General features: G+C 31.9%; 1 protein-coding gene across 48 annotated transcripts in view; it reads right to left on the reverse strand.

Moving 5' to 3' along the window:
• RIMS2 (regulating synaptic membrane exocytosis 2) overlaps positions 1 to 19,639 on the reverse strand; it is a 614,692-nt gene that overhangs the window by 340,172 nt on the left and 254,881 nt on the right. The gene's annotated exons all lie outside the window — the stretch shown is intronic.

The following is a 19,639-nucleotide window of genomic DNA, read 5'->3' on the forward strand; positions in this document are numbered from 1 at the left end:
GTAATTATTATTTGGGCACACAAAACTTTTGGTAGCAGGTATTTCCAGAAAATGTATGCTGACCAAATTAACTAGCATCTACCTCTGACCTTTCCATTGAATCATCTGTTAGTCTCATGATTTCTTAGCCTAAATCAATCTAATCAGTGAAGTTCCCTGTTTTGCACAAAAATGGAATTTTACTTTTTATTTAATTTGTTCTTTCTACAGATTTTTCTAACATTGAAGATATATGTTATTTTTGTTGAGGTTATTGTTTTCATAATTATTATGATCTGATAGTATAGGAGCATAAGTAGAACAACTAATTTTGAACTTTTAAAAATTGTTACTTTTGCATTTATTGTATTTACTTATTCATTATTATTTTACCTTAACTACCAATCAAAGACTAATTCCTCACAATGCTTTATAACAAATTACTTGCCTCAGAAAACAAAAAGATTGTATCTGATGAGAAAAAGTAATTGAATATAATTTATTTAAGCCAATTCATTAAAATGGATTATAAACATCTATGGCTTCAAAGTTGATTGCGTAAAATATTCATATCATAATATGAAAATGTTTATATTCTATGAATATTTCAGAATGTTAATTATTAAATTAAATGAAAGTATTTCAATACTTTATATTTTGTTTACAACATGCTTAGTTTTCAGTTGACACAATTTATAACACCTTAGTAATTGAAACTATAACTAATATCTTCTTAAATACTTCATTTTAAAATACATTTAATTTTCATTATATTAATATTTTAATTAAAGCTAAATTAACTAAAAACTTTTAAAATTATAATAAAAATTTTAATTAAGCAATTTAGTAAAGATTATATCCCATTTTTTAACATGTGCCCAATAATTCTTCCCTTCCTTAAAAATTTCTTTCCAATTAAATCAATGGCGTTAAGTAAATGACACAGAACCTTACAACAAAACATTATCTTATACAAACCTAGATCTACCAGATTTGAATATTATGAAACACCTGAAAATGCAAAAGATTAAAAAAAAATAAAAAAGAAGAGACACAAAATTATCAGATTGCTCAAAAAGATGGTTAGAAGGTTGCACAATTACTAGTAAAGGCCAAAATGCCTCCTACAATTACAGAATCACTAATTATCACCCTGTATAATAATGGTCAATGTTGAGAGGTCTCTCCTTCAAAAAACATTAGTAAACATATTACCATGTCAGATTACACACAGATTATGCACAAAGTCCAAAAGTCTATGAAAGCAAAAATCTTCTTTGCCATTGATGGATCTACTGACATTAGTACCTATAGTAAGTTAGTAGCAAAACTAGAGTCTCTGAAGAGGAATGACTTAGACTATGATTTTGTTTTGCAAAGAAGTACCAAAATAAATTACCAAAAGGGAAAAATCCAAGGTTGTAAATGAATACTTTGAAACAAAGAAGGTATAAGGAAATACAGGGAAGATCTATATTTTGTGCAATGACAGGAAGGTCTAAAGGTGCAGATTCATTCTGAAAACCTTTGAGAGTCAATTAACAGTTTTATTCTCAGAGAAGCTCTTACATGTAGATCTGAATTCCACATTAATTGATATTATCAAAATATTGACTTAATAAAATCCAAGCCACTTTAGTCCTGCTGTTGTCAGCGTCTTATAAAGAAATGAGATCAGAATTCCATTCACTTTCTGCTGCTACATTATGAATGCCTTCCTTATTCACAAAAAGTTCTGTCAAGAACTTAACAGATAAAACAAGAAATTTTAAAATATTTTGTTAATCATGCACATTAGTATGGCATTTTGGAGCAACAGAATGAACTTCTAAGGAAATTTTAATGACCACATGAAAAAAAATGTTAGTGTGTTCTGAGAAAGTTTACAAATTTAAAACAAAAAATTTAATTTGGGTAATATAAAATTAAAGTTATGAAATTTATCATTTGAGTCTTAAAGAACAACATCCATATATACTGGAGGAAAAGTGATATAACTGAAACACTTGTAAGAAAAAGTTGTAATGGATGCTAAGTCCATTTTGCATTATATTTAAAGATTGAAATATTATAATATTATACTTTAATTATAATTTAAAGAAAATATCCAAATTCTGGTTAAGAGAAAGACCAGTACTTCTGTTAATCAGAGAAAAAAGTGTAATCTATTAATATTTCTCTCCCCTTTTCATATGAAGTTTCTTTCTGATAGTGAACATAAATAATTTAAAGACATCACCTTTAAAAACACCAAGTGATCAGGACTTGGAGATAACCATTTGAAACATGAAAGCTGATATTGAAAAGTTGCATTCACAAAGGCAAGCTCAAATTTCTCATTAACAGTTTAAAAAATAGTTGGGGAAAACTTATACAAATTCATGAGACTTTGTATTTTATTTTTCTTATAATAATGTAATAAATAAAAATATAATGAAAATTGTTACCAAGCTACATATAAACATGTCCAAATCCTATCAGTTTACTCCAGTATACTATGTATAGTAACATTTTTTATGTGTGCTATGATGGAAAATAGTTTCGGAAGCACAAAGCTGTATGGTTGGTTAAGAAAATATAGCATGGTTAGCATAAATCCATTTTGAAAACACAGCTCAAATCATATGCCTTATTGATGATGAGACAGAACTAACTTATCTATGACAGACAGTAGGTTTTTAAAATTAATTAAGTTCTCTCAAGGAGTTTGTTTTGCTTTTCAAAAATAGCTTTTAAATAATAAACAGAATAACAGAATATTTAATTACACAAGCCATAGGCTCTAGAGTCAGGCATACTTGATTTTAAACTTGGCTCTGTTATTATTAGTTGTGTTCAGTTTACTGATCTATTATTGGGAATAAGAAATATAATAAAAATTAAGTGAGATGATATATGTGCAGTGCTTAACACAATGCCTAGCAAGTGCACAATAATGAAAGCTATTATTTTTTAATATTTCTGCTCACTATGAATATAGAGGCCACATAATATGAAAAGCAAGTTTCCTTTCTTTTACTTGTCTCTAGAATAAATGTTGAATAAGGAAGTTTTGTCAAACATGTTTCCCCACATCTTCTTCTTTAACTCTAATTTACCGCCCAGTGCATACTTCCCCTAAGCCCCCAAATGCCTAATAGTAACAATGGCTATTAACATTTATTGAATATTTACTCTCTCCTAAATACTGTGTATGGTGATTTACTGCACTATCTTACTTAATTCTTACAAACAACTCTATGAAGAAGGTTCTATTACAATATCATTTGTATGAATAAGGAAAGTGCAATTTAGCTTAAGTAAAGCAATTAAGAAGTGATAGAGCCTAAATTTGAGCCCAGTTTGCTTTACTCCAGAACCTACACTCTCAAAACACTCGATTCCCTTATGTGTGCAGATTAGTGAGCTGTCTCAGATCAATAGGGAATAAATATGAAATTATTATTATTTTTCTCCAATCTGTCCATTCAACTATGTTTTCCTGAATCTCCCATTTCCATCCCATAATGGTATCTATTAATAGAACAGCTCAAACTAGCCACCTTCAATGATGTCAATTAAACTATAGGAAATGCATTGCAGGAGATATTACTAGGGCCCTGTGATATCAAATTTTCCTCCCCTTCTGGGCACACAGAATGCATTTTTCATCTCCATCCAGTTGGGAGGGGCTAAGTCATTGTTCCTGTCCAATGAATTCTGAGAGAAAGTGTATCATTTCAGGGTTGAGGCAGTAAAAACCCTATGCCCTATTCTCCAGTCTCCTCCCCTGCCCATGTGGACTAGATAATGCAGCTGGCAAGATTTTGGAGCTGCACCATATGGGAAATAGTTGCCATGGAGAGTCACCTTTGCCCACAGTGAACTATACAAAAACAAGAACAATGCTTATGAATTTTAAGCATTGACATTTTAGAGTTACTTGTCACTACTACATAACTTTTCCACCTTACAAATGGGAACAGAGGCTGTTCTCTGCCCACCCATCCACCTACCTCCACTCTCTTTTCAATAATCTTTTTCTGTGTTGAAATAGGCACCGGAATAAATAGATCAATTAGTTTACTGCTTAAGTAGACAGCTAATTGGGGAACAGAATGCTATCACCCTCTTTCTGTTAATACTTCTAATTGCCACAAATAACTCTCTTGGAGACTCCCTTTATTTGGCTTTTGAGTGCAGGATTATAGGAGGGAAGATAGTACATCCCTTCCCAAAGTGGTGAAAAGGGGAAGAGAAAGCCCTGTGTTCCCCACTAAGCTCAAAACTGAATATTCAAATTGCTCTCTTATCCCTTTCCCTTTCCCCAATCTTCTTTATATTATGTAAAGTGAAGAATCTACTGGGTATAAAATGGCTGAAAGTAGCAGCCAGTTTATTTCCTTTTATTATAGAAAACCCTGATAGAAGTATTGAGTCCCAATTATTGGCAGAATTTTTGTTTAATGGTGGAGTACTTAATGATTTTTTTGCCCATATTAGGTTTTAGTCTGTAATTCCAAAGCAACAGAAAAAGAATAACTCCATGTGCTATTATATTAATAATTACTTAGTGTCTCATGTTATCCTAACCTATCATTTGTAGCACTTACTTGAGTTTATTTGCTCTTGAAAATTTCTTCAAACCACAATTATCTATTTCAATTGTACATCGTAAAGAACTACTCAACCAGCCTGGGCAACATAGTGAGAACTTGTCTCCACAAAAAAAAAAAAAAAAAAAAATTTAAAATTGGCCCGGTATGGTGGCACAAGCCTGTAGTCCCACTTCGGAGGCTGAGGCAGGAGGACCACTTAAGCCCAGGAGTTGGAGGCTTCCGTGAACTATGATTGTGCCTGGGTGACACAGAAAGACACTGTCTCATTAATAAAAAGAAGCAGCAGCAACAGAAGAAGCAGCAGAACTATACAAATATACATTTATACAAATGTATAAATGACAAAAATACCCTTCCAAAGAGCTATTTCCCCTTCTCTGTAAAATGAAGATTCAGACTAGAAAATGAAAATCCTCTCTAGTTCTACCCTAACATGATCCCATAATACTGTATAATATATTGTTTTTTACTATGATCTCATATTACAGATATTTTTTAGAGTTTTCCTATACTACACAACTAGGAAAAATAAACCATGATAACTTTAGATAACTAGGTTCTGAGTTAGATAAGCTCAGTTAATCTCTGTGCTAAGGGAGGTTTTTTAATTTTACATGAAAATCCAATGCCTTTCTGTATAATGACATTTAAAGAAACTGCAAAGTATGTTTTTTGACTTAATATTTAAAATTAAAGCAGCATTTTCCTTTATGATTGAATAGAGGTACATAGGATCCAATGATTACTAATAAAATGAATCTAAAATCTTATAGATACATAACATAAACTAAAGAAATTTTGTTAATGGATACTAATAACTAATAAACATAATAATGTCAGGAGAAATTTTCATTTCGTCAAGGGTTTTTGGACTTCCTACTATGGAGTAGGAGTTGACAATTTCACAAATTAATATTCTCTTGGCTGTGTTAAAATAGGATCTTGGATATTTTTGTCTTCTAAAAACAAAACATTTTTACAAATATAAAAAGAGTAACTACATTTTGGGGGCCTTTAAAAACTACTCTTCTAGAATTTTAGATTTTTTATTAATATTTTATATAAAAATATACTCATATAAATAATATACAAATGTTACCTATCTTTTAATATAAATCTATACCAAAAGGATTTTAATAGAACTAATGAATGAATATAATATATAACTTTTTGATCCTTCAACTAAAGACATTAGGTTTAACCCCCTTCTAATCATTCCTCACAGTTTTTCCTTAGTTTTTCTGGCTTGGCTAGATCTCTTGAAACCAGCATGAAATATTAGAAATTGGTAGATTTTGTGATAATAACATATTCTCAATTATTCGATAGGGCTATATTTTTTTTTCTTAGTACAAACCATCAATAAGCATTGAAAAATTTCATTTCTAATTTTTTCCAATAAAATAAACCACCTAGCTTAATGTAGAAATATTTTAGTAATTTAATTAGCTAACCTATAAAGTATTTTCTTAACAATTTTTAAATGCATAAAGTAATTTTATTCAAAAAATGTACTATAGAGTCTAATCTGGGTAAAAAATTACAAAGGCAAATTTACACTTAATGTTAAAAATTAAAATCAGAAAGTATATGCTAATAAAATTGATTATAAGCAGTCCCAATAATTTATAAATTCTGTTTCCCTCAATTTTTCATTGATTCATACATATCTTAATCTCCTACTAGGTACAAAGCATTATGCCAGACATGACTGGGATTTAAAACGTTAATAAAATAGTTTTCACTGTGCCCTAAGTGTTTTCTGAAGAGATACAGAAAAGATTGCACAGGCCTACCCAGGACAATGCCTCATGCCTGTGTTAGCAATAATGTGCGAATGTTTTTGAAGCTCATCTCAAAAAACTAATCTAATTATCAGAAAAGCCTACATTTGGCTGCAAGTCCCAGAAAATCTACCTAACAACATTTTAAACAAGAGAAGTATTTTTTTGTACAAGAAGTCAGTCCAGGCCTGGTGCAGCACTAAATGATGCCAACAAGGCATCCAACTCTCTTATTACACTATAATCCTGGACTTTGGATACTGCAGCTCAGACATTTCTTACATGTGCCAGGAAGGAGAAAGGTAGAAGCCAGAAAGGCTGCACTAACTGACCATGTTCTCTTTGTCCAGAATTGAGTCATGAGGCCACCTGAATCTACAATGAAAAAGAAGTTTTTTGTTTTACAGCTTCTATAATAGAGGAGAATACGTAGTAAAGGAATAAAGTGAGAAGAGAAAGTTATAATGGACATAGTGAGATCACACAGAATATATTATGATCTGGTGAATATTATTTTGTTTTTCCAACTAAGTCTAATTCTAAAAATAATAAATTGATTAGAATGAAATAATAATTGTATAGTAAAATTCAAAATAGTAAATATTTGGGTATCTAATGGGGAAATGATGATCAACAAACAAATACTATGAGATGAAACTAAAAAGCCAGAATGATTCTAAGGTACTAGCCAAGTACTCAGAGTCTTCATTAAATGCAGCATATATTTGTAAACCTAGATTTATAATTTCAATAAATAACCCCTTATCTGATTTCTTCTCCATCAACTCTGGTAACTTATGAATCTGCCTGAGTAAAACTTTATACAACACTGGGTCCTTCCTGGTGGTCTAATGGTTAGGATTCGGCACTGTCATCCACGCAGTCTGGGTTTGATTCCTGGTCAGAGTAGGAAAGTTTCTTTGTCCCTTCAAAACTTCTAATAAAAAAGTGAGAATGACTCTTTTTCACTTAGAAAGAAAGAAATAATGTGGCCCTAGCCTGGGCGAAGCAAATGCATTACATGTAACCCAAAAAATGTTTGTACTCCTATAATATACTGAATTTAGAAAAAAATTATACAACAGTATATATTCTCTCAGCTATTATCAAAATTTAAGAAGAGATATTGCAAATTTGAAGGGAAAAAACTCAAAAGTTTAGTGTAATGATACTGAATGTCTCTGCCAATACACTTGAATGTCTGAAAGAAAAATAAAACTTAGCCCAAACTTCTTTGGAAAGCTTTTTAAAGATAACCAAGTTATCTATACTATCCCACCAGGACTTAAAAGTGATAAATCAAATAAATTATTAATTAAAATATTTAATTCATATTAAATATTTAATAGCTAGTATTAGATATATGTCATATTTATCACAAGTAGAATCAGTGCTTTTGTGTTTAAAAAAATGAATAGTTTTAGGTATATCTGGATAAACTGTGAAAGCTCTCCAACTTTCCTCTTTTCTTATACCCTTATTAATCTCTTCTTTTTAAATTGTTATGTGAATTTATTCTTAACAAATTAATTAATTAGAAATGAAAAATCAATTTAGTATAGCAAACATGAAAGCTTCTTCTGAATAAAAATGTTTTGTGACGCCCTTACAGTATAAAAGTCATAGATAAAACACGGAAGTTTTGTATTCTGTGTGCCATGATAGTAGTTAAAATTTGTATGTAAAAGTGCTTTGTAAACTGCAAAGTTTAATTACTAATATAATATTACCTATGACCTTACTTTCAAAATTCAAATAAAGGAGATCATTTTTAAAATATATTTAATTCGTTGAAGATTAAACTGTTGAAATTAGCTCCCAAGTCCCTGTATGAGTCTGTTGTTATTATATCCATGCTACGTTCTGTTTGCTACTTGCCCGTTTCTTAGTTCTATTAGTGAAGATTCCCCTGAGGAAAACCAGTTACCATGACATAAGGGAAACAACAGAGTACAATCTTGCTGGAAGTTGCAACCACAGACCTACTGTCACAATAGCCATTTTTACTCTCTAAGATAATGTTTTTGGGGAAAAAGTCATTATTATAGTATCTACCCTATCTTGGAGTAAGGGGAAGAATATAGAAACTGCAGTGGAGGATTGGTCTAAATGCCCATCTGCCTAAATATCACTTACAGCATCTACACAGGAGAAATTTAGGGGGGTGCAATTTAGGTATCTCTGATTTTGTTGTTGTTCTTTGCAGTGCTGAATCATGAAATAATTAACGATTTTCCTAAAAGCACAATTACATTTTCATGTTGTATATGTCTTTGTAGTACAATCCATAATATAAACATGAAATGAAATCATAACATGAATAGAATCCCATTTTACATATTACTGCACAAAATTTGTTTGGTTTTATTTATTTAAGTGCAAAAGTATGACATCCTTTTAATTTTAAACTTTTGAGTTGCCTTTGTATATGTGTGTGCATATATATGTATATACATAAAAGCATACGCACTTATATAAATGTAACTGCAGCTAGCAATTGTGAGAATATTGACATCAAACTATTTGAGAACATAAAAGAAAATACTATACTCTTAGCCACCTATATGAAAGCTCATTGTTCTAACTATAGAAAATATAATTTTACATTTGAATTCTTTTTCTTAGATTATTCTATTTGTATTTTAAGGAATCATCCCCACATTATCAGATGTTTTCCCATTTTATCAAGATTATAAATATTTCTGAAATATTAAAATTAAAAGGCAACTTTACAGATAACTTGCAAAACATATAAAAACAAATAGCCTATAATCCTTATTACAAATATATTACACATAGTAATAGAAAATTCACAACCATTTTAAAACCAGTTCCCTGGCTCTAAAAATTATTGAAAAGAAAACTGATATGTAACTATTTGACTATGACTAGTCACTCTTCATTTCCCTTTTGATCTTCCATATAACTTCATAAAGTTTAAGTGAGTATTAAAAGTTGTTCTTTAAGCCTCTTTCCCATTATGCTTGAATGTAAAAATTCATGTCAGATGTGACAGAAAATAATTTATAATGTAAAACTATAAATTATGAGTTTTAAAGTTAGTTTTCCAAAACTCTGACAAAGTGAATAAATAATGAGGCTGTTCCTTAAATTTATCTAAAAGTTACAAAAAGCTCTGCCCACTCAAAGACATCACAGATTTAATACAGGAAAACATATATGTAATACACCTCATACTCAACAATTAGTTGTCTTACCCGGTAGTGGATATTGGATAAGGAAAAATATAGGATTCTAAGTATACTATCAGATAAAGAAGATCATGTCCAACAGAACAGACCCAGTACATTTCAATCACTTACATTAAAAATATATGACTTACCTACTAAACCCCAAGCCTATTTCTTAGTTCTGTTCTGTAGAGTTGTTACCCAGAAATACAAGTACAAGGTAAAAGTAGAAAGCCATAGCTATGCAAAAGGAATATGTGGCCACAAAAGATAGGAATATCTGAACTAGGATTCCTCCAGTTTCTTCACCCTTAACCAAAAACCAGAGCATTTGATCTCTGGCATTCACAGGAGAACTAAATAAGCACCAGGGAGCTACATTGGAAGATGATCCTTCCTCCAAGATAGTGCACTTAGAAGCCTCTGTAACCGGACTCCAAATAGCACAAGCACCAGAGGAAATCTACTGAGCTGTCAATGACTTAGGGACCCCGAGGTGTGATGGAGTAAAACTTTTGTTTGACAATTTATTGCCAATACCAAGTATATATTACATTTTAAAGTTGAATACCTATTTCATAAAAATAATGTTTTCTTAGGATGGAATAGTATCTCATTCTTTTGTTCTATAAACAGAAGTTATAGATACAAATCTTAGAAATTTTTCCATGTGTGTAATATATAGTCATACATGGTTCAAAAACTATATTTAAACAGTAAGCACTAAATCAAGAATGTTCTCTTCAACTATAATATAAAGGACAATTTCTAGAGTGAAGAAAAAGTGAGTGAAAAGAAACCATATTGGCAAATTTCCCAATACTAAAATATTCTTATCTTTCCATGTTATGTAATTCTATGTTATGGAATTCATTTGATAATCGTCTTCTACATCCATCCTCTTTAACAAAGTTATAGGTAAATGTTTACATCAAGATCATTTTTCTTTTCAACATTTTTCCTCATAAACTACTCTATGCAATATATCCATTCTTCCCTTCCTAGATAAAAAAGCTAGTTCTTATAATATGGTAAAACACTGTAGATGTAAAAATCTGTAGATAGTTCCTAAGTCTCTTTATTCCAAGAAAATATACATAATATTTTGTTTCTCCTTATGGCAGACACTGTTAGTGTTCTTCCAGATAACTCTTACCAAGCTTATGAATCCCTCCTCCAGCTGCTGTGAGTGCTAGCTGGCTGCTATAATGGTAAACATTTTCCCCTCTCCAGCAAATTGCTTTCCTCTACTAACAGAAGTCACCTCCACAGGAAAGTAGTACTGCCATTCGCTCACCAGGTGTGGCTCAGAGCTAATGAATATGGGGAATTTATGTCAGAGGAAAATTCTTGTTTAATAAATACAGAATAACAAGAAAATACAAAAGCTAAAAATTCCACCTATGATTACATATGACAAGACATTTGGTATATGAAAGGAAATCAAATTATAAAAGAATGTGGCCCTTATAAAAAGTAAAGTTCTTGAAAGAAATTGTCAATTCCCCATCTTGATAGTAGAAAGCCTATGTCTATATAAATATTTGTAAGAAAATATTCATAGCAACTTTATTTGTAACAGCCAAAAATGTAGAAAAAATCCATATACCCCAACAGGTATACAAATATATAAATTTTGATATATCCATACAATGGAATACTACTGAGTAATGGATTTTAAATGGAATGAAAGAAGAATAAATTACACATGATAACATGGATGAATCCCAAAATCATCATGCTAAGTGAAAGCAGTCAAATTTTAAAAAGAATGTATACTGTATAATTTCTTCTATATAAAATTCCATAAAACTCATACCAATCTATTATGACACAAAACAGATCAATGGTTGCTCAGGTACAGGGCAGGGCAGAGATGGATGGGAAGCAGGGATTACCAAGGGTTCAAAGAAATTTTGGGTGGTGGTATTGATGTTATGTTATCTTTATTGTAGTAATGGTTTCACAGATGCATACTTATATATATTAATACTTATGCACTTTAAATATGTGCAGTTTACTGTATGTCAATTATACCTCAATAAGCTATTTTAAAAATCCAAGTCTCTCTCTAATTTCAAATTTCATGCTCTTAACTTATATAATATACTACCTCTTTAATATGAAGCTAAGTGATCAGCAAAATTGCATGAAAAGTCAAAGATACTCAACAAATATAATTGCTCTTCACCTGTTTATCTCAGAAAAGGGTCGGCCATAATAAGGTAACCCATTATGTCAAGACCCCATCTCTACTAAAAAAAATGAAGAAAGAATTTAGCTGGACAACTAAAAAATATATATATATATATGTATAAAATAATAATAAAAAAAATTAGCTGACTGTAGTTCCAGCTACTCAGGAGGCTGAGGCAGGAGGATTGCTTGAACCCAGGAGTTTGAGGTTGCTGTGAGCTAGGCTGACGCCATGGCACTCTAGCCTGGGCAACAGAGTGAGACTATTTCAAAAAAAAAAAAAAAAAAGATTTAGAAAGACAGTAATGATCAACTAAAATAAGTGAAAGTATTGAATAATTGTTAACTATCACGTAAATATTAGCAAGCATTCCCCTTGTTATCTTTGTTTTGTTTTTTGAGACTGGGGTCTCATTATGTTGGCCAGGCTGGTCCCAAACTCCTGGCCTCAAGTGATCTTGCCACCTCAGCCTCCCAAAATGCTGGGATTCCATGCATGAGCCACCACACCCAACCTCTTTTATTGTTTTCAAGTCATTTTCAGTAGAAATAGTAGGTAGCACTAGTAATAATAGTGGCAGATTCCTAATAACAACAGTTTCCAGAATCTTTCTTATAGTTTTCCTACCAGCACTGGCTATGGAAATCAAGTATATTCATGAAAAAAAAAAGACAGGCACAATGTGATATAAAAATGTGACATACAAATGAAAGATTCTGGATATATAAAAAATGTATTGAAATATGTCTATAATCCTAGCTACTTCGAAAATTGAGGCAGGAGGACTGCTTGAACCCAGGAATTCAAGGTTAACTTGGGCAACATAGCAAGACATTATCTCTTAAAAAAAAAAAAAAAGTAAAAGAAGAGAGAGCATGAAGTCAGGAGTCTATTAAGAGCTAGAAAATGTTTAAATGTTGAAGTGTGTTGAATGGAATTTTTAAAAAGCAACCAAGTGACCAGCTAAAGCAAAATTCTCTTTAAAAAATGGAATATATATTCTGAGTCTTTGGCAAAGACAAAAAAAAAAAAAAAACCCAAAGTAGAAGGAAAGGTAAGAGGAAAAGGCAGAAAAAAACAAAATAAAGAAGGTAGATTATTTCAGTCTATAAAGGAGTGAAAAAAAGACTAGAGAATAATGTATTTTTTTCTCCCTCTCTTTTTTTTTTTTTACCAAAAAAGTACTGCAAAATGCTTTTTAAAAATGAAGGTATTGACAGGTTTATCATTTTTGAGGAACAAAATAAACAAATGAATAAGACCCAAAAAGCAATCACAGCATCAACAAAAATGATGGAACTTTATCAAATTAAAAAGCTTCTGCACAGACAAGGAAACTATCATGAGAGCAAACAGATAACCTACAGAATGGGAGAAAATATTCTCATGTTACACAATCAATAAAGGGCTGATAACTAGAATTCATGCAGAACTCAAGAAAATGAGCAAAAAAAAAATCAAACAACCCCATTAAAAAGTGGGAAAAGGACATCAACAGAAACTTTTCAAAAGACAGACTAATGGCCCACAAACAAATGAAAAAATACTCAACATCTCTAATCATCAGGGAAATGCAAATCAAAACCACAAAGAGATATCACTTAACTTCAGTGAGTATGGCTTTTATCAAAAAGTCCCAAAACAACAATGTTAGCATGGATGCAGAGAGATGGAAACACTCATACACCGCTGGTAGGACTGTAAATTAGCACAATCTCTGTGGAAAGTAATATGAAGATATCTCAAAGAGCTACAAGTAGAACTACCATTTGATCCACCAATCCCATTACTGGGCATCTACCCAAAAGAAAAAAGACATTCTATAAAAAAGACATCTGCACTAGAATGTTTATAGCAGCACAATTCACAATTGCCTAGATGTGGGAACAATCCAAGTGCCCATCAATACATGAGTGGATTAATAAAATGTGATGTATGTATACCATGGAGTACTACTCAGCCACAAAAAAAAAAAATGTTGATCTAGCACCTCTTGTATTATCCTGGATAGAGCTAAGCCCATTCTACTAATTCAAGTATCACGAGAATGGAAAAACAAGCACCACATATACTCACCATCAAATTGGTATTAATTGACAACACTTATGTGTACATATAGTAGTAACATTCATCAGGTGTCAAGCAGCTGGCAGCAGGGAGGAGGGGATGGGTATAATGGGTGCGGTGTGCACTGTCTGCCATCTGGGGGATAGAAATGCTTGAAGCTCTGACTCAGGTGGGGCAAAGGCAATATATGTAACCTAAACCACTTATACACCCATAATATGCTGAAATAAAAAATAAATAAATTTACAAAAACTACAAAAAAAAATTACTAACAAAGAAGCTTTATTTGTATATGATGACTTTAAGAACCAAAGAGAAGTCAGCCTGGGATAAAACATAGAAAGATTTTGAAGGGGGAGGATTTGTAAACTAAATACAGTTCAAGAAAAGAACCAGAAGCTTTAAGAGTGATGAACCATATCTGGGACTGGCAGTTCAGTCTGAAGATATCTGAAGTTAATCTCTCAAAACCTTTAATAAAATAAGAAAACAGAAAAAGACTAAACTGACTGCAGTATTTTCCTCTTTTCCTTTTCAAAATACTCGGAACTAGAGGCTGCTAGGCATACTAAAAAAAATCATACTTATAGACATTACTTTACAAAAACTGATGACAGTAACCAAAGACATACAAACAAGGATGTCATAAAAGGAATGAGAATAAAAACCATGCCAAAATAGTTATTTTACTTATAACAATCAAATTTTCATATGATTTTATAAAATTACAAAATAAGACAAATGATTATTAACAGACATGCCATAGTACCATATGGCATAACTCACTGAAATAAGGTAGGCTTTACCCTAATCGTAAGCTACTATAGAGAGGCAATATGCACTATTTCACCAATATCCTTCTTTTAAAAATTACCAAATGCATTCACTGTTCCAGTGAAAAATAAATTACACTTAAGAAATCAAGAACAGCAGCCCAGTGGTGCATGCCTATAGTCCCAGCTACTGGGGAGGCTGAAGCAGGAGGATCACCTGATCTTAGGAATTCAAATCCAGCCTTGATAACTTAGGAGACAGAAAGAAAGAAATCAAGAACAGTGAAACTGTTGTGGTTAAGAACTATAGAAAGCAAGCCAGAAATAAAAGCATTAAATTCTCATGAAAAGGATAACATATATTGATTTACCCTTGATTGATAATTAAATGATATTATGAGCTGAATTATATCCACCCAAAATTCATATATTAAAGCCCAAAGTCACAATATCCTGGAATGTGACTATATTTAGAGATTGGACATTTAAAGAGGTGATTAATTAAAAGACCATTAAGGCTGGGCCTTAATCCAATCTGACTGGTATCATTATAAGAAGGAGAAATGTGGACATAAAGAGAGGCACTAGGAATTGTGCACACAGAAGAAAGACCATGTGAAGACACAGCAAGGAGGAGACCATTTGCAAGCCAAGGAGAGAGGCTTCAGAAGAAACCAAACCTTCTAACACTTTGATCTTGGACTTCTAGCCTCCAGAATTGTAAGAAATAAGTTTCTGTGTTTTATGCCACTCAGTTTATGGTACTTTGTTATGGCAGCCCTAGCAAACTAATATAGATAAATAAACTCTTTTAAAATTTTTAAAAACTTATATAACAACCAATTAATTAAAAAATAGGACAATATTAAAGCAATCAATGCCAATGATGAAAAGCAGTTTTATATGTTCACAGTGGAAATGTAATTAGTTTACCTTTTGGGAAAACAATTTGGCAATAAGAGAAGTTGATACATTTTGACCTACTAATTGGATATCAGGAAATCTTTCAAAGTGAATTCTGAATACAAGAAAAGGTACAATCAATAAAAGCAAATATAATTATTTAATAATAATGTTATTATTATTTACTCACTGTTTTTATTTGCCAAGCCATGTTCTAAATGCTTTACATATTTTAACTAGTTTAATCTTCATAAAATTCTGCCACACTATTTATTTTTTAGCTATACTAAAAATTACAAAACCCAAAGCATTTGTTAATATTTTGGCATAATTTCTTCAATTCTTCTTTTCTATGCTTTTTCTTATCTTTAAAACAAAATCACAAACCACATTTCTCTCCATTCTTTTTTCACTTGACATAGATGAAGGAAGTCAAAAAGCATTATTCCAATATCACATAACTGAAAGTATAACGGAAGTCAATAGAAAACTAGGATTTTGCTTTAGGTGTAAGATTTTACGAACACATATAAAGTAAGGTTAAGCTCTATTCTTATGAATACTCTAATCTCATACATATTTGGTTATGTTTTTGTTTATTTTTCATTTCAATTATAGTTGCACTAAAAGTAATGTTAGTACTGGATAAGTATAAGACATAAAGCTGTTTCTTAATGCCAATCCTCAAATGTCTACAGATGTGTAATCAAGTATAACCACAAATAGGATTCAAACAAATTTGGTAGAAGCAGTTTGAGAATTTTAAACAGATGCTAAGAGACTCCTGAAACATCAGAACCATCTGTAAGATTTATGGAGAAAGATGTTGAGCTGATTGGGTTAACAAGGCTCCCCTGCATTTCTGTAGCTACAGGCAGATTAGGCAGAGCACTATCAGGCTGTAAAAACTGAAAATCTTACTATGATTCACTTGCTTGTATCTTGCTGATAATGGAGATTTACACCAAGAAAGGAAATCATCAAGTCTAGATTTTTCAATATTTAACAATAAAGATGAGAGCAAGAGAAAAGTATGGAAACTCATTCTTCTAAGCTATTAATACTAAGAAAGCAAGCAACAGTTTCAGATGTTGAAACAAATTTTAGAGATTTAGCATTTATTATTTCTGGAGATAAAGTCAAAAAGGAATTAATTTTCTGATACAGTTATGTGTATGGGGAGGGAGGAAGTGTAGCAACTGATTAAGTAAAAGAATAAATAAGTAAAAGAATTCCCAAATAGCAGCATTAAATACCCAGATGAGCTCAGAGAGCCTATTTTCACTATAGAAAAAAAGATTTTCTCTGGTAATAGAAATCCAGAGATTTTATGCATGAAAATGCTAGACCCTGCGTTCTTTAAGCCCTGCTCTTAAAAACTACGCCTACCATTCCTACCTATTTCAAAGCTCTTCCTACACTGATGTGGAAGGTTTTATACATTGTTTTGGTATTTTAAAAAAATAACAAAAGAAAGAAAATTTCTGGTATGAGCAAATTCATTTGAAAGATAGCTATGCCACTTTGGGAGGCTGGGGTGAGAGGATCAATGGAGGCCAGGAGTTCAAGACCAGCCTGGCAACATGGTGATAACTTGTTTCTACAAAAAATTTCAAAAATTGGCCTGGTTGGCACAGGGGCCCATTCCTGTAGTTCTAGCTACTTAGGTGGCTGAGGCAAAAGGATCACTTTAGCCCAGGAGTTCAAAGTTGCAGTGAGCTATGATCACATCGTTGCACTCCCACCTGGGTGACAAAGTAAGGCCCCATCTCTACAAAAAAAATAAAAAATAAAACTACATTTATTCTGTAGTTGTATTTTTGTCAAATTAACAAGTGTACCTTCCTATAGCAGCTCTAGTTTAAATTATCAGCTTTTTCATTAAGGTTTTGCTCTTGAATCACTTCATTCCCACTGTGTAAAGTGAGTACACTAAACTGTCGTTGCCTAAAAAACTAGTTGGAAAATACCTTGGCATTATTTCCTGATGTCGAACATATGCATGGAATATATCCAAGAGACATACACAATAGGAGACATACACAAAAGACATACACAAAAGTGTTAACAGCAGCACTTTCACAATAGCAAAAGTATGGAAACAATCCCAAAGCCCATCAGCGGAAAAGTGGATTAAAAACTGTGATATAGTCACACTATACAATTTTATATAGCAATAAAAATAAATTAATTACCATAACGCATACAATATGGATGCAATGTAAAAAAATTAAGTGGGAGAAATAGACCAATACCTTTTTATAAAGATGAAACTACTAATGTTTTTTAGGAATACATATATAAGAAATCTATATAAAAGGAAAAACAAAGGAATGATAAACTTGTGGCTCAGCAGAATTATAGAGACAAACTGGAGGAGTCAAAGAAATGGAATGAGGTAAATAAATGACTAGAAGTAAATGATTTCCAAAGTTCTAGCTCTTATTTGAGATGGTAGGTTCATGGATATTTATTACAGTATTATAAAATAATTAACAATTTCCTGAGTAACTAGTATTAGGTTTGCCTTCTTGCCTTAAACAACTATAAAATTGGGCAGAATATATAAAACAACCACTTTAACGCAGTAGACGAGACACAACACAAAGCTGAGATTCTAGAGAAAGGGGTGAGTTTCACAATAGCTTTCTGCCTGGAAACAATTTCCCAACTGTAGCATGAGGAATTGGAGCTCAAATGGAAAGATTTGGTTTTACTGACCATAAGAACATAATCCAATGCTAAAAACAGAGATTAGAATTCAGGCTGTCTACGGTGACTAAAATTTTTGTTCCAGGATAATAGACAGAAGAGACCCTAAGTGAATAAGCTGCCAAAATAGGCACAGAAGTTTTTACTTAGGTGCCCAAATCCTAAGCGGTACATAGATATGCTATCTCGAGCCTGATAGACCACACCTGCTGAGGGCTCAAAGTTCAAGAGACATTTCAGAAGTCATATTGTACTATGAAACTCTCTGATCAAGCAAGCTTGGAGAGATATTTGTGAAAATCCCAGAGCATCCAGTTGAGACCTCACAAAGGTCATGCATTAAGAATAAAAAAAACCCACATTCTAGAAGTAAGGACTGCACCCTATGACAAAGGAAAAAATGAAAAAGTACTGTCCAAAAAAAGCCTAAAACCAAGCTCTGACAAGATCAAGGTGATCCTCTGAAATTTAACTGCTAGACATAATATAAATCAGCATTCTTAAGAAGGAAACATAATATAGAATTTCTACATCATTTGCAGTGTTCAGCCTACAATGAAATGTTACAAGACATGCAAAGAGGCAAGAAAATGAATCCATAACCATAAGAACAAAAGTCGATAGAGACATTAGAAACCATCCTACAAATGACCAGGATATTGCAACCGGCAGAAAAGAACTTTAAAATAACTACAATGAATATGTAAAAGGAATCAGTGGAAAGGTGAATACAGTAGGGAAACAGATGGGAGAATGTTGGCAGATTAATGAAAGCTTTAAAAAATGGCAATTCTAGAACTGAAACATGCAATAACAGAAATGTAGAATACATTGCACATGATTTACAACAGAATGGAATAAAATCTAAGGCATCTTCTCCTATACCTCTGCTTGTCCAAAATATACATAATTTTTGGTACATACTAGAATGGCAGACATTCTGACATTGTTAGGTGATACAGAGAGAGATGTCTTGGTATGGGAAACTGATAACTGTTTTTACAAATCACATAATTAAGACAACAAAATATGCCTAATAGAGAGTCTAGCCCTATTGAAATCAATATAGAAAACACATAATGCTGATAGGCAAGAAATATTGCTTTAAAACTGGGCCTATTTTCTTTGGCTTCCCTTTTTGCTATAATGGTATAGGGCCTGGTGCCTCAAGCAAACACTTGTATAAATTTTAACTAACAGCTTTTGCTTAGTAAGGTAATTAAACCTCTGCATTATATAACATCATGCATATTATACAATAAGCAACATATACGTATATGTAGAATTAAAATGGACAAATTCTTGAAAACAATTACTCTCTAAATCTCATCCAAATGTAAATTACTACAGTGGTCTAGGTAATGTATATCAGGGGAGAGGGAGAATTTTTTTAATCAGAAATTTATTTAATAGAAATATATCGTAAGCCCTACAA

The sequence above is a fragment of the Microcebus murinus genome, chromosome 7 (assembly GCF_040939455.1).
Source record: "Microcebus murinus isolate Inina chromosome 7, M.murinus_Inina_mat1.0, whole genome shotgun sequence".
Classification (NCBI taxonomy): Eukaryota; Metazoa; Chordata; class Mammalia; order Primates; family Cheirogaleidae; genus Microcebus; species Microcebus murinus.